Consider the following 16,246-nt stretch of genomic DNA (forward strand, 5'->3'; position numbering starts at 1 on the left):
ACAAAGAGGGAACTTCAGCCAGTTCATTTTCCACAGGTATGTTTTTCTCCCAGCTCTCTCTGCGAGCGGCTGGATAACAGCAGTGATAACATTGCATTTAAGGCGAGGTGCCCTGTGCCAAGACCCGGGCAGAGGGAAAAGCCAGTCCCAAAATAGCTTCCGATCTGCCTTGACTTGGCAGTCCCAGCTCTTGGTCTTGTTACAAAAAGCATGAAAAAAAAAGCTTTTTCTTCTATCCCTTCATCCCAAATGCACTGCAGCAGCCGCAGCCAACCCTGACCGAGCTCCTCCTGCTCCTCTCCCACCCTAGAGCCCCCTCAGGCCGCACTGAAGGCCCCCAGGGACCTTGGCCCTGTCCTCTGCCCTCTCATCAGACCATGTTTCAACAACAAACAAGCCCTGATGGTCTCACTTCCACACTTGTTTTTGGGGTTCATTGAGTCATGTGAGTCGCTTAATCTTTTTTTTCGGTAAAATTATTCATCATGCACCGTCTTCTATGGTTTAGTGTAGGTTTAAGCAGCCCAGAGGAGAATGGGGAGACTTTTCCCCCCCACCCCCAAAATTCACCATTTTCCCTTCAGGGAGGATGCGCAAGAGGAAGCACAGGAAGGAGACTGGAGAGGGCAGCAAAAGGGCAGCAAAACCTGCACTTTTTTTCCCTTGTAAATCCCCCCAGGAAGACTCTTTGTAAGGACAGACCATACAGGGATGGCATTTGCTGCTTGGACCATTATTTCTCAAAATTGGCGAGTGTTTCCCTCCCAGCAGCAAATGGGAGGGACCGTCCGGCTGTGAGGAGCATTGTCACCACGGGGGATGCTGAGCCAGTGCCAGGGATGTCCCTGTCCCTCTGTGGGCAGCCTCAAAAAGACAGGTCCCAGAGTATTGCCAGTCCCAGAGCACCGTTGACCCCAGAGCATCACCAGTTCCAGAGCACTGCCAGACCCAAAGCATCACCAGTTCCAGAGCATCACCAGTTCCAGAGCATTCCCAGTCCCAGAGCATCACCAGTGCCCCAGCATCACCAGTCCACAGCATCACTGGTCTCAGAGCATTGCCAGTTCCAGAGTACCACTGCCCTGGCTGGCACCAGCAAGCAGGGAATGCAGGTGCTGGGCTGCCACAAGATTATCCCTCAAAAGTTGGTGATATGGGAAGAGCCAAAAGGAAAATGAAGACTTTTGTTACATCCACCTGGAGTGTCTGCTCAGTGTTTCCCTCACTGTGAGGCCTCACGGGACAGAGTCCACAGCGCAAGGCTCGAGGCCAAGGTGAGCATTTTGCATGCATAGAGAGCTTTGGTAGAGGAGGAAATTTCTGCCGGGTTTGCTTTGCCACTTTTCCCTTCAGAGATGCCATTTCTTTAAACTGGTTGAAAAATATTCACCTTCAGCATCTTCAAAACCGCCAGCAGCAGCACGAAGTAGCAACAGCTCCACATCCGGACCCAGGGCAAGATGCTAATTCTTTCCGAGTGCTGCAGCTCTTGGACAGAGAAACCCTCTGAAAGACGGTGGATTTACTGTCCAAACCAGAGAGGAACTCTCCAGAAGCAACAATAAACACTGGAGAACAACGGGCAGTAAATTTAAACTGAGTGAAAGGAAACATATTTTAACACAATTTCGTTGTGGGACTTGTTCACAGGATGCTATTGCAGCCAAAAGCTCCAGAGTGCTCGAAAAGAGATGGGATATTTGTAGGGATGAGAAGATCCCAATGCTGCTCATGCCTGCCCTGACCTCTGCACGAGCCGACGCTTCTTGCATGAGAGCAGCGGGATTCAAACCACATTCCCCTCCCTGGGCCACAAATAAACCCCAAGTGTTTCAATTCAAATCCCCTTTTTCAACCACCAAACCAGATCCTGCTGCTCTGAATCCCAAATCCGGCATCCTCAGCACCTCGGCTGGATGGGGATCGCTGTCCCAGCCTCGGGGTTTGCTCATGCCACTGGGTAAAGTTCTCCACAAGAAAAAGGCAACTTAATAGTTTCTTGCTCATCATCATGGGGAGAAAAGGAGCTGCCATGTGATGGTCTTGATCCTTCTCCCCTGCACGGGAAGGAAAACACCCCATTGCAAGGGCAACCATCAGATGGGACGAAGAGGAGGGATGGAGAAGTGCAAGGCATGTTTGATGCCCTCCAAATGCACTCCACAGAGGGGATTTCAAACTCCTCCCTTTTCTCTTTATGCTCCTGGTGTTGGAGTTGGGGTTTGGGGGTGGGTTTATTTGTTTTTAGGTTGGGGTTTTTTCCCCACCATATTTTTAAACCCAGGTATTTTCACGTTTCCTGCCCAGGTGGCTGTTTCAGAAAGTCCAACCACAGGTTTGAGTTTCTGATCAGCACCTGGAAGTGCAAGAAACCTGGAGAGCTGCCTTTGTTCCTCCTGCCCCCCATGCCAGCACTGCCACTGCCGGCTCAGCCCCAACCCAAGAGCACCCCCTTTGCCCCTGGAGCTCCCTCTCCTTCACCACCAAACTGCTCTGTGTCCCTGATTGCCCAACCCAAGGCATCAGGATCACCCATGACCCTCCTCCCCTCCATGATCAGGTGGAATTTAAGCACCTGAACGTGTATATAGAGAAGCACCCAGAGCACAGGACTCTTAAAAGGAGCTGAGCTCCTAAATAACTTTCAACCTTTGGGGTCTCAGGTGATTTTATTCAACACAATAACCCCAGTCATTAAAACATCTTCTTTCTCAGACAGCGGCTTCCTTCTCCTGAGCCTGGTTTTCCAAGGAAAATGCTACAGCCCAGTGAGGAAGGTCCAAGGGCATTGAAAGGGACCTACAAACCTGCTGGAAAGCAAACCACTGGCACTGCACCGGCAAAAAGCCACCCTGTCCCTCTTCCGCCCCAGGGAATCTCGGCAAGGATCAAGGAATTCAGCATCCGCCAGCGCCCGCACACCACCCCCCGCCCTACACCCCCCCACCCCCCCACCCCCCCCCCGCACTCGCACAAGTGTGACTATCACAGCAATTAGCACACATGCCAATTAACTCCGAGCAGGTGCTGGTTAACTCTGTGCTGAGTAATTCATCCCCGGCTCCCAGTAAATTGCTCCAAATTGGAGAGACGGGCGAGGGAGCAGAGTTAGCATTTTGCAAATGGGGGAAGAAAGAAAAAGCAAAGAGGAATGTCAGCTGGGAGATGTTTTTACAAAACAAGGAATTTGGGGGGCTGGATCCCCAGCTCCAAGAGCTGGGGACACAGGGGAGCTGATAACTCTTCTAAGTCTCTATTTCTGTATTTTTTTACCTACATATTTCTGATCTATTCTACCTGTTTCACCTTGGCTTTGCACAAGCAGTGGGATGCTCTGCACCGCTCTGTAATTTGTCATTTTTCCATTCCTCCTGAACAGCCCCACGTTTCTGAGCAGGGACACTCAAAGTCTCACATCCACTTTCTATGGCCATTTGCTATTTTTAATATACTTTTACTGCATCCCTTTTTAGTTGCTCCTTACTAAAGTTAGCACAACACACTGCTCCTCTCGAGGGCAAAGGAATTCAGCTGCCCTTCCTTAACGCCCGCCTTGCAAAGCCGTGTGCTCTCAGCACAATGTCAGCTGAGATAAACCAAACCCTGGCCGTGCAGCTGCAGGGGGAAGATCAAAAAGATGAATCCAAAAGCTTTAGGAAGATAAATAAAGGGAAATAAATGCATCCTTTCCAAAAATGTATTTGCCTTTAGAGCTCTTTGTTTTTCCCGGCGTGTGGCACCACGCTCCCCAGTCCACTCGTGCCTGTGCAGAAACACAAAGCAGAGCCAGCAACACGGGTGACAGCAAAACTGGGATGGGTTCAACATGGCACTGGTTCAAGGGACGTTTCCCCCATCTCCATCCCCAAACCAGGGCTGGCGCCATGGGGACGTCCTTGGCTGTGAGGAAACCTGCAAAAGCAGCTTCAAAGGACAGTTGGGAGCTTAGGTAAAGAAAGGATGGAAAAGGGAAAGAAATAAAACACTGCCCTGTGAAGATGCAGCTCATCTGATGGACGAGGTGAATGGGAGGATGTCTGATCATGGCACAGAAAGCCCCAATTTGGAGGGAGAAATGCAGGTGACAGGCAGAGCACAGCCCAACCCAGCTCTGCCCAGGCACCCAATGCTTTCACTGTAGGACTAATCCACCTTTTACCCAGGATTTGCAGGAATTCTCTCAAAGATGGGTTTGTCCTTACTTGGCTCCATCAAGTCAAAGGGCTGGCTGAGAGCTACGGGTCTGAATGCAGCAAGATGGGGTCTTCCCCACCGGGTACCCCCCTCCAAGGCACAGGGCACCCAACAGGACTGAATTGACTGACCCCAGCTCAGTGGGACCAACACATTCGGGGGGGGGGGAGGGTACTCAGGGTTTATTCACATACAGAAGTTACTGCAATAAAATGTCCCCATCTTGCAGCATCTCCATCAGAGGGTCATTGCAAGAGGGCTTCAGCACACAAGCAGTGGGCACATGGGGTACGAGGTGCAGGGTGTTACAGAACTGTAGAACAGTTTGGGTTGGACAGGACCTTAAAGCTCATCTTGTCCCACTCCCCTGCCATGGGCAAGGACACTTTCCACTACACCAGGGTGCTCCAAGCCCCATCCAACCTGGCCTTGAACACTTGATACAGGGGCAGCCACAGCTTCTCTGAGCAACCTGGACCAGGGTCTCACCACCCTCACAGCCAAGAATTTCTTCCCAATATCCCATCTAACCCTGCCCTCTGGCAGTGGGAAGCCGTTCCCTCTTGTCCAGTCACTCCAGACCCTTGTCCAAAGTCCCTCTCCAGCTTTCTTGGAGCCCCTTTAGGCACTGGAAGGGGCTCTAAGGTGTCACAGGACTCTTCTCCAGGCTGAACAATCCCAGCTCTCCATAGCAGAGGGGCTCCAGCCCTTAGAGGATCTCCAAGGCCTCCTCTGGACTCACTCCAGCAGCTCCACATTCTTCCTGTGCTGGAGGGCTGGAGGCAACACTGCAGTGGAGTCTCACCAGAGCAGAGTAGAGGGGCAGAATCCCCCCCTCATCTGCTGCCCATGCTGTGGGGGTGAGCCCATGACAGTGCTGGATTTCTGCGCTGCAAACCAGCCCCCGAGCTCGGCCTGCCATGGGAAGTGGTTTACGCCCACCACGCCAAGCCACTGCCGAGCCCTTCACCACCCTGTGCTGGGGTGTGGGAGAAAGGGCCAAGCAGAGGGAGGGAGCAGTGATGCTCTCAAGGTGGCAATGATACTTTAGAAAGAGCAGCCCCCCTGCCCTGCTGCATTGCTCCCCACCACAAACCTGCAGCTCTTACCAGGAGGAGCGGCTGAGCTGAGGTGCAAGTGTGGCTGCCCTGCCCCAGCAGCCCCTGGCACAGCTCTGACTCCCCACCCGCTGCAAAGAGCCATAAAAGCAATTGCAAATAAAGCAGCAACCGCAGCCGAGGTCTCCAAGCCTCGGCTCAAGGCTACCGAGTCCTGCACCCGCACAGACTGACGGAGTCACTTCCCCACCCACGACCAGGGCTGGATCCCTTCCCTTAAGGACGAGGATTTAGCTCAAGTCACCTCTTGAACCCGTCTGTTTAACTGCAGTTCTTGCCTTCCTGTTTCCTTTCTCGCTGCCTTTTGTGAGTTAATTGTTGTTTTTTTAACATATCCTCCATGCTGACACCAAGGACTTTTAGTTTCCTTCTTGGTGGTTTCTGGATCTGCAGGACCGACTTCCTTCTCCTCTGCAGAGGGGGAAAAGTGTTCTTCCCTAAAATGCAGTGCCTGTACCCATGTTAACATTGGTCTTCCTCTCCAGCAAAGGCACCTGCATGGTGCCAGCCATCACCCCGGTGATGGACTCGCAGCCAGCTTTGCTGCAGGATGGGGGCAGCACTGGCAGAAGCAGCCCCAGCAGAGGGATGTGGCACCCTGGAGGGATGTGGCACCCTGGAGGAATGTGGTACCTGCCTGGGGATGTCCCCAGCAGGGCAACAGGCAGCTGCCATCGAGTTCACCAGCCTCGCTGCACACACCGTGAGGGACTCCAACTCGGCAGCTTAGCATTGTTTAGCACCTCTTTATCTACAAACCGAGATCAAAACCGCACAAACATGCTCAAGTCTCCTCCAAGGCTTCTATTCTGGTTTCAGGATGATGCTATCTGGGTTCCTGTGTCGAGCCTCCAGATGCAGGCAGGGGGAGGGGAGAGGAAGGAGTCCGAAACACGGCTCCAGAGCAAACCTCCCGCTTGGAAATGTGGCTGCTTGACCCTCCCTGGGGCTAAATCCCGCTTGCCTGGCAGGTGCCAAACAGAGCTCCTCCTGCACACCTCATGCCTGCAGCAGGGCCCCGATTTCCCCAAGATGGGCACCAAACTCGGCTCCTCCTGCCTGCACAGGATCGGTCCTGCCAGCTGCAGGTACAAACCTTGGGAGCTGAGGGGAGCAGGAGCAAGGCTGGATCCAGTCAGGCCCCCAAGGAATTTGAAAAAGACACATATATTCCTGACCCAGATTCAGGCGCTCTCTGGAGAAAAGCAGATGCCAACCGCGCAACCAGCTCCGCTGAGCTGTAACAAAACCTCGCGCGGTGCCAAGCCCGGCAGAGGCTGGGGAACAGCACAGCCCTGACACGATGCTGGAGAACCAGCATTTGCTGTGCAAGGGTGGGTGAAAGAAAGGATTTAGAGGAAATTATTAAACCAGGGTTGATCTTCTCTTCCCCTACAGCTCATGTGCCAGTGTGGACCCAGACAACACCCACAAATAAGGGTGTCAGCACCAGCGAAGACTGGAGGCAGCACCCAAACCAGGCACCCTGGTCCTCTGCACCCCAAATCCCACGGTTTTATCCCACGCCACAGGGAGGCCATCACATCCACCACACCAGGAGCACGTCCCAGGCTGGGGATGTGTTCTGCAGAGGCTGGGAGGCAGCAGGGACAGCTGGTGACCTTCTCTGCACCGCCAGCGTGGCTAGAGCCAGCAGAGGCTGGAGGAGACATGGGAAAGGGAGGCTAGGCAGGAGCCCTGGGCGAAGTCACTGGCAAACCTGTGGCCCTTGGTCAAAAGTCAACCAGGGAACCATTGTCACCCCATGCCAAGGTGAGGACATGGCCTCCAGGAGGAAGAGCCCACAGGACTAGGACAAGCAGGGACTTGCAGCCCCTCATGCTACATGGCTTCCCAGGGTGGCAGCTGGTCCTCTCTCCCGGAGGCAGATGCTGCAGGGAGGGACTAGCAGGGACGAGCTGCTGCAAGGCTCAGTGTTAAAATGGAGGGCTCAGACAGCCCCTTGCTAAAGTGACCTTCAAAGCACCCTGGGAACAGCAACTAAAGGCTGATGCAGCTGCCAGAAAAGTCCCATGACCTTGAGCAGCGACCTTGGCAGTGGCATCCTCGCAGCAGGGGTCACTCATCACTCCGAGCCTGGCTCTGGTCTCTAAGGTGGTTCAGTGGCTTCCCTGGGTGTGCACAGCAAGCTGGGGCACCCCCATACGGGCACAGCATCCCCTTCCCTGGCTGGGACCAACTGCTTGCACAGGGCAGCCCTGTCATCTCCATGCCCATCTACCCTCCATCCACATCCATCCTCATCCCCAGCCACCTTTATCCCCTTCCACCCCCATCCACTCTTTATCCCCATCCACCCTCACCCCCACCCACCCTCGGCCCCCATCCATCCTCCATGCCCATCCCACCCCTTCATCCCAAACCACCCTACACCCCCAGGGAGGAGCAGCCGGACCCTCCAAAAACCATCCCCTTACCCCATGGTTATCCATAACCAGCTCCAGAGCTGGAGACTGGGGGTAATTTTCCCCTCTACACTAAGTAGGGTTTTCTAAATGATGGGAAGCGAGAGCCCATTATCCGGCTCTGTCGCCCACCCCCACGGCTCCCTGCAGGGCATGAAATAACCACCTGCCAGCTCCCCAGAGCCCCGCGCCGTGGCAATGAGATCGCAGCTTCCCCTGTCACTATTGTCAGAGCAAAATTTAGATACCTGGTAATGAGGAGGTTTAATATGACAGATGAGAGGTTGACTCATTAAAAAAAAAGAATGAGAAGGAGAGGGAGCTGAATTCAGGGTCGGATCCTGCGCTCATAAATCTGGAGGCCATCACAGCCATCCTCGCACCGGTGGGGAGCAGGAGCAGCTCTCCACCCCAAACCAGCCCCATAGAGAGGACTTTGCTGGTGTTGAGGCCACAGGGAGGAAAGGGAAGGGATGGAGAGAGTGGATGTCGCTACAGTTTTTGGGTCCACCCAGTTCTGCTGCTCACAGAGCTGCCTCCTCATCTGGGATGGGGGGTTTGAGCCCAGGAAAAGCCTCAGTGCCCAATGGCAGCAATGTCTCACTTTGAGGGGTTTTCTCTGTCAATGAACAGCATGGCAAGATGCAAACCTGGGGCGTGGGTGCAGCCAAGGCTCCCCACACCCCCAACAGCACCCCTATCCCAAGGGTGCACCATGCCCCGGTGCAGCCCAGCAAGGATCCTGCTGCCAGCACCTTCACAGTGGTCACCGTCACCACTGTGGTCACCAAGGACATCGATGACTTGCGAGTCCCAAAACACAACAGGCCAAAGGGGGACAACCACTGCCTTCAGCTCACACACAGGGGGCAGGATCCCACCACTGCGACCCAGTGAGGCTCCCAAGGGCAGCTCAGCAGCATCGGGGCAAAATCCTCCCTGCAGGGAATTTAGGGGCTCTCCATGAAGGGGACAGGATTTCCCCCAGCAGCAGAGGGGACAACTCTCTCCCATGGTGGGTTTTACCCAGGGGAAATTCCCTGAGACCTGACTGTTACTCCGGGCCATCCACGAGAGCAATGGAAATCCACGGGCAGCCCCGTGGGACACGGCAGAAAGTGAAACTGTCCCAGAGGAAACACTGCTCTTCCCTCCCATGTCAATGGCACGGGGATTGGGGATGTGTCCTCTGCAGCCAGCCTGGAGCATCCTGCTGTCACCATCCCTTTGCCCAAAAGCAGTGTAGTACAAATCATGGAATCCTAGAATTGTTTGGGTATGAAGGGACTTTAAAGCTCATCTAGTTCCAAATTCCCTGCCATGGGCAGGAACATCTTCCACTACACCAGGGTGCTTCAAGCCCCATCCAACCTGGCCTTGGACACTTCCAGGGATCCAGGGGCAGCCACAGCTTCTACGGGCAACCTGGACCAGGGTCTCACCACCCTCACAGCCAAGAATTTCATCCCAATATCCCATCTAACCCTGCCTTCTGGCAGTAGGAAGCCATTTCCCCTTTTCCTGTCACTCCAGGTCCTTGTCCAAAGTCCCTCTCCAGCTCTCTTGGAGCCCATTTAGGCACTGGAAGGGGCTTTAAGGTCTCCCCGAAGCCTTCCCTTCCCCACGTTGAACAGCCCCAGCTCTCTCAGCCTGTCTTCATCTCCATCCCCAGCCCAGCCCCACTTTCAGGGACCTCGTGCCCTGTCCCCAACCAGGAAGGGACACCCCAGAGCAGCTTTGCAGATCCTCCAGCACCCAAAGCCCAGTGCAGGCTCAGTCTGGGAGCCAGGGCTGTTGAGAGGACAGAGGCCCACAGTTGCCACCTCAGAGCTCAGCCCTCTAACACGATCCTCCCTCCCAGTGCGTGACCTTGGCAGCGCTGCTCCCAAAGACTCAGCCCTTTCCCAAGGGCCACCAAGATCTTTCAAACCAGCCTCCCAAAACCACTTCTTTGTTGGTTTTTCACCCTCAAGCACTGGTGAGTAACAGCTGCAATGACCAAAGTCACGAGGTTGCTGATTTTATTTGCATCTAGTGACTGCTGACTGCATCCATGCCCAAGGCAACTGTCGCTTCCGTCGGGTTCAAAGATATGGAGGCAGCAGAGAAGCAGATACTGCTCTCCATCAGGGTTTACATCTTGAGCTCCTGGGCAGGAGGCATCAGGTTCCTCGGGGGCTGCAGGATCCATGACTCATCTGGAGTGTGGAGGAGCTGGTGAAGAAGCCAGAAGCTTCCCATCACTGGGGAGGGAGACGGTGGTCACCAGCTCCACTTGACCACGAGAAGGATAAGAAGCAAAAGAGCTTAATTTGTCAGTGATAGGGCAATGCTGATTATCGGGAGGGTGATGCTGCAGCAGAGCTCACTAGAGTCCCTTGGAGTGATAGATGGGAAAGATCAGGCCAACACCACCAGGAATGGGCAAGACCAGGCTTCTGCCTGCATCCCAATGTTCAGACTCAACTATCACAGCTCCGACTTGTCCCTGGCACTTCCGGACTGGAAACAAACCCACAAAAATTGTCATCCTGGCTATCTGCTGTTCTCAGAGGTGGACATGCCAATCCACCTTTACACATTCCCAAAACCCCACTTTGGTCCGTAGCCACAGGATCACACTTGGAGTGCACTGCCATCCAACACCTGGGAGCTCACCACCAGACAGTGCTATTTCAGTGAATAAAGGAAACAAAGGCCCAAACCCAGCGCTAGGTTATCTGGGTTCAAGGCCCTGGGCATGAGGAGCCGTCGCTTGGCTCCAGGATCTACAGCCCAAGTGTGAGACGAGGAGCCACCAATGCCCAGGGATTGCGGTCCAGCTGACACCAAATCCAAACTGAACTCACTCTAAGCAAACGGAAGGAACCAGGACAAGATGCCCCATGGCAAAAACGGGTCTAACTTCCTCTTCCCCTGCACTGCCTTGAAAACACAGTGTCTCCTGGTACACAAATAACATCAGCCACCACCAGTGCTCCTGATCCAGAGCCCAGGCACTGGAGCAACCGGGGGTGCCCAGAGCTGCCACAGCCAAAGCGAGGGTAGGGAGGAGGGCACAAACCAGATCAGGGCCCCTTGTCCCCAGCACGACCCTTGGCTGCTGAGACCAGGGGATGCCCACTGTGCCCAAAGGCTCTGCTGTCAGCCAGGACAGGATCCAGCCCCACTCCCCAGTTCAGACACAGCTTGCACCCACATGTATCCTGAGCTGCATGCCAGCAAGCCGGAGGGGTGAGGATCCGGCTCCGGCTCATCAGGCAGCCGAAATCCTTCAGGACAGCTGGCTCTCAGCTGTTGCTACTCACTCACAGGACGCACATTCTAGGCCCAGGCGCACAAATCCTGCCCTTCTGCTCCCTGGCAGCAGCCAGGCCACCGCAGTGCAGCCACGACGTCTGCCAGCCCCATGGCCAACAGTGGCGGCCGCAGACAGACCCACTGGGTGATGGTTCCCACTAGAGAGAGACGGATTCATCCAGAGCTCATCCCAGCACACAACCTCCAGGAACAGTGGGGAAAAGTATTCTGTTTTTAAAAGGGAATTTTTTAACCCCAAAGCCTGTGTTTCAGCAAGGAGGATTTAGGTGGGGGGAAGGTCCCCAACAAGCCGAGCCCTTCTCCACAGCTGCACCAAAAGCCATGTGCCAGAAGGGTGCTGATTTTGGCAGCCTTGTGCTTTGGGGGTGTGGACGCTGCCCATGTGCCCCTCAAGGACATCCCAGCAAACCATGGGGGAAATGGTCAGGAGAGCAATGGGGATGCCCAGCCACTGCCAAAAATGTCAAGATTTGGCACTCTCCAGAAGCACCCAGGTCTGGTACACTCCACAGTCCCACACTGGAGCACCACTGGTGCACGACTATGGCTGAAGCCAACAGCTTGGTCATGGGTTCCAGCTGGATTATGAGGGATGGCAGCAAAGCCACTGGGATGCTCCTGCAGCACAGAGGAGATGTATCCCAAGGGCAGAGCCATCATGAGTGCAGGAGTGTCACGGATAAACATCAGCCACGATTCCTCTTGGAAAAGGGTAAATATTGGGAAAAAAACTCAAATAAGGCAGTGTCTTATGCATACATGCAAAAGGAAGGGGGAGAGAAAGAGTGAGGCACAAGTCTGCAGGTAGAAATGAAAATACTTCAGTCAAAAGTTTTGCTGAAGGGTGGGGATGTAAAACCGTGTCAATAAATAATTGCCCTGATGGGTTGTTTGCCCAAAAGAGGAGGAGGAGGAGGAGGAGGAAGAGGAGGAGGAGGAGGAGGAAGTGGAGGAGGAGGAAAGGGCTCTGAAGCCCAGGGCAGTATTGTGGGCAGCCGCTCGGTTCCAAACCCCTGTAGTAGGTTCCAGGACTCTGTAGTAGCTCCTGCAACAACAGGGACCACCCTGTGACAAGTTCCCCCAAGTCAAGCAGAGGGGACAACCTGCCTCATCCACCCCCAGTGATGGGTAAAGGGTTGTGTTTAGCCCAAAGTGCAGTTTAGCCTCCGGCCCTGGTTGTGTTCAAGCCATCCATGAGCATTGGAGCCAGGACAGTGGAGACCTGGGAAGGGAAACACTTTCCCTCCCTCCTGGGAGGGAAACACTAAAAGCACTTCTGAAGAATGCTGACCCCCTTCCTACAGGCTCCACACCTCCATTTTCACAGGTGTGGATAAGCAATTTATCAGTATTATTAACTCTCACCCCAAAGCAGCAACAGCACAAAAACCTCTGAAAAAAACTGAACAGAGAAAACTTTTTCTAGGATGAGCCAAGCCCAGCACTGGTCCCAGCCCTGTCACATCCACCCCCACCACCTCCACCTGGGCCAGGCTGGGCTCTAGAGCAAACTAAGCATTTAAGAAATAGTCAAGGGAGGAGAAGGAACTGGAGAGAGAGCCCCAGTGTGACATTCCTGCCGCCCCTGATGCCCGGTGCGTGGTACCCGGCTCACCTCCGCTGTGGCCGGTGAGAGCTCCCGCCGCACCGGGCATCCAGCCCCGGCCAAGAGGATCCGGCACTGAGCAGGAGGGTGTTAAAAACCCCCGGTACCAACCTCAGAGGAACCACAATAAATAACCTCCGAGTTAACACGGCAGCTGCTCCCCACTCGTCTTCCTGTTTGCTTTCGCAGATCCGGGCTGGGACGTCCACTTCCAACTGCCGGCCCCGTCCCGGCGCAGCAGAGCTCCGGCCGCAGCACCCTCCACCCGCACAGTGTCACCCCTGGAACCGTCCCGGCCACAGGGGACCCGTGAGCGCGAGCTTCCCAAAGGGATTCATCCCCCGGGACAGGCACCGATCCTGCATCTGAGCCCACGCCTGCTGCCTTTTCCTTCCTTGTCTATGTTTGTTTTGATTTTAAGAGGAGGAAATCCCGGCTCACCCACTCCCCGTCGGTGAGCCTTGTCTCCCCTCCTCCGTGCCTCAGTTTCCCCCTCTCTCCAGCAGGGGAACCTCCCCATCACCCAGACCCCCCCTCTCCTTCCCTGCCCACGCAGCCCTCGATAAAAGCAACGGGTCCTGATTTACGGGCACTTCGGTGCTTTACCACGAACACAAAGGAGAGGGGAAAACAACAAGAGGCAAACTCACATCGAGGATCTGTGTCAGAAGCAACAAGGGGGTCCGGGGCAACCCCCCCTGGCAGAGCAGCGGCGACCGCGGAGGCTGACAATAGATAAGGGTCTAAATTCGGCGCTGGGCTCTGCCCAGGCTCTGTAAGGCGATCGGGGTGGGGTGCGCCGGGCTGTTTATTTGGCTCCGAACTCCGCACCGACACTGCAGCGTCACCCGTGTTTAAAAAAGGAAGGAACGAAACGAAGGAGGGGAAAAAAAAAAAAAAAATAAAAAGGGAGAAAAGTGCACGCACACGTTCAACAATAACAACAAAATACAAAAAAATCAGAGAAAAGGAGCCGGGGGCGGGGGGGTGGGGGGAATAAAAGGAAACCCAGTTGGGCTGGCGAGGTTTAAAGCGACGCCTGCTTTAAAAAAAGAAGTTGCTAATTTTAACTCTCCAGTGGAAAGAGTGAGAGGTACTTACAGGAGACAGGGTGGCTGCGTCCTTCTCCACGGCTGCTGCGCGCTGGCGGCCGGGAGGAAGCACACGGGATGGAGCCGCCGTGCCCGAGCCACCGTCACCGCTGCCGAGGCCACTGGCCGGCCCCCGAGTCCCCTCAAGACCCTGCCTGGGGGGCACCGGGGCGCTCGGCGGCGGCTGAAGGGCAGAGGCAGATGCGGAGGCAGGAGGAGGTGGTGAAGCGTGTGGGGGGAAGGGAGCGGCCAGAGCTTGCCAAAAACAGCGCCCTGGTCTCGCTTCCTCCACCACCCCAAACCCGGGGACACGGTGGGATGGGGACGCGGGGACGGTCGCCGTAGGACCCCCGGGGAGGATGAGCCAGCTCCTGGGTTAGATGACATTTCTGCGCAGACATTTCTGACCAAGTTGGCTTTTCCCCAAGGGAAAAGGGCTTTGAAGACATTTTTTTTCCCCTGCCAGTGGCAAAATAGCGGATGAGCTCAGAACCCAAAGCGCAGGGCAGAGCCGTGACCAGGAAAGGCCGCCTGGCTCCACAGGGACTGGAAAGGTGACCTCCAGCAGCTCGGCCACATTTCAGCTGCCACAAGGACAGCGGGAACCCACTGCTTTACCAAATCCAGGGTCCCACGTCCCAAAGGGGCAAGAAGTGGGGGTTTAGGTTTTGGTGTGCCCACCAGTGGGCTTTTATGAGCTCTCCCTGGAGAGAGAAGGAAGATCCTACCAGATGCAAAGAGCCAGGTGCCAGGCGAGGTGGCACACTTGCACTTCGAGCATGGCTGGAGCCTGGAAGCTGCCAATTCCAGTCTCCACCACCATTAAACCTTCAAGAGAACACAGGCAAGGCCTCAGACAGTGGAGGAGCAGAGCCGGTGACCCAAGGGCTCTTCCCAAGCAGCTGGAAATCAGCCTCGGGCTGCAAAATCTCATCAGCAGAGAAGCAAGGCTGGTACAGACCCCGGGGTGTGTGCATGCGGGGACGGACACATGATTTACCGAGCATGGCTGCAGTGAGACGATGCGACTGTCTTCAGGACATAAAAGAGTCGATTCAATTAAGGTCACAGGCCCTAGAAGAGTTTTCTGCTGCAGAACAAGGTTTTCCTGGTGTGCCTCAAACAGGGCTGGCCTCAGAAAGACAAAATGCCTATTGATCATGGGCAGCGATGCTGCACGTCCAGGACGCAAGGACGTGGCTTCGTTGAGATTAAATTGCCCGGTGCAGCCGTGTCACGCTTCCCAGGCTGGGTCAATATTGCTCCTCTAATTGCTCGGCTCCTGTTGCTCACAGAGCGAAGGGGACGAGTCTCAAAGCAGTCCCCCTGGAGGTGCTTTTCGAAATCTTCCTCCCTAAGCACAGCACTTGCTGTGCTGCTCCTCGGAGCGAGCAGTTCTGCAGTGGCAGAAATCACTAAACTGCTCCTCCCCACCTCAAAACTCTGTGCCGGTGCCGGCGGCAGCAAGGGGCTTCGTGGGAGGACACTGCCGACCCGAAAAACAAGAATTTGTGTGAGCCTAAAAAATAAGGAGCCATTGTCACTGGTCAGGATGGAGCCAGCGGAGCTGAGCATCCTGTCTCCAGCAGCAAACCGTGATGTGGGGGAGAACGCAGTTACAGAGAGATCCTGCCAGTGCCCACCAGCATCCGGGCTGGGGGACTGGACATGCACAGAGCACCAGGACCACAGTACTTGGGACCCAAAGAGGGTCTTGTCCTCACACACACCCCACAGCAGGACAGGACCCATCACTACAGTGCTCCATGTAGTCATTCACTGCACTAAAACACGTTCCCAGAGCGAGTGGACCAGAGATGGTCCCGTACCAACCCCTGGAACACTCTCACAACACTGTGCTCAGCCGAGCTGCAGCAGGACAGACCTGGCCAAGCCCTCCAGCCCTGCTCTCCTCCAGCACACCACGGCCCATCCCTGGCACACGCCGAGCACCACTGAGATACAGTGAGGCCTGTCTGCTGCACTCACCCCAATCCAAGCTGGGGAACTGCTCTTGGTTTCTATCAGCAGATGAAGCCCTTGGTGCTGACCTTGCGGAGGAAGCAGCCATGCTATCCCCATCTCCCAGCATCAGGCCTCCACATAAATTACCTGCCCCTTCTCCGGCACTAAAAAGCCATCACAACCCCACAAAACTGCTTGCTAAGCAGCGGTGAGAGAGCTCCCTCCGTTCAGGAGCTGGGGGCAGATTATTTTTAAAAATCTTTCCTTTTTATTGATTTCACTCTCAGGTACAGAAGATGCATTACATGAAACTGTAGAGCCCTCATAAACTGGGCCCACGGTGGTGTCTGTACCACAACCTCACTGCAGACACAGGAGACGCAAACATTTACTGTAAGAGCAATAAACAGGCCAAGAAGGTTGAAAAGGGAAAAAACCTGGACATGATGCCCTCTCCCAGGGCACCTTATTTCAGAGGAATGCGAGGGACAAAATAACAGCAGGTTTAGCCACATGTCTCGTCCA

At 54.9% G+C, this 16,246-nt stretch overlaps 1 protein-coding gene across 16 annotated transcripts in view; it reads right to left on the reverse strand.

Moving 5' to 3' along the window:
• MEF2D (myocyte enhancer factor 2D) overlaps positions 1-16,246 on the reverse strand; it is a 101,068-nt gene that overhangs the window by 40,964 nt on the left and 43,858 nt on the right. The window contains exon 1 of one of the 16 annotated variants that reach the window (XM_032713066.1): positions 13,767-13,844. The exons of 12 other annotated variants lie outside the window; for them this stretch is intronic. The gene's annotated coding sequence lies outside the window, so the exon portion shown is untranslated. Of the gene's footprint in view, positions 1-1,390; positions 1,471-12,776; positions 12,880-13,315; positions 13,547-13,766; positions 13,845-16,246 lie in introns of those variants that run through there. 3 more of the 16 variants (XM_032713062.1, XM_032713067.1, XM_032713065.1) reach the window with 3 other exon arrangements.

Source organism: Chiroxiphia lanceolata, chromosome 29 (assembly GCF_009829145.1).
Source record: "Chiroxiphia lanceolata isolate bChiLan1 chromosome 29, bChiLan1.pri, whole genome shotgun sequence".
NCBI classification, from domain to species: Eukaryota; Metazoa; Chordata; class Aves; order Passeriformes; family Pipridae; genus Chiroxiphia; species Chiroxiphia lanceolata.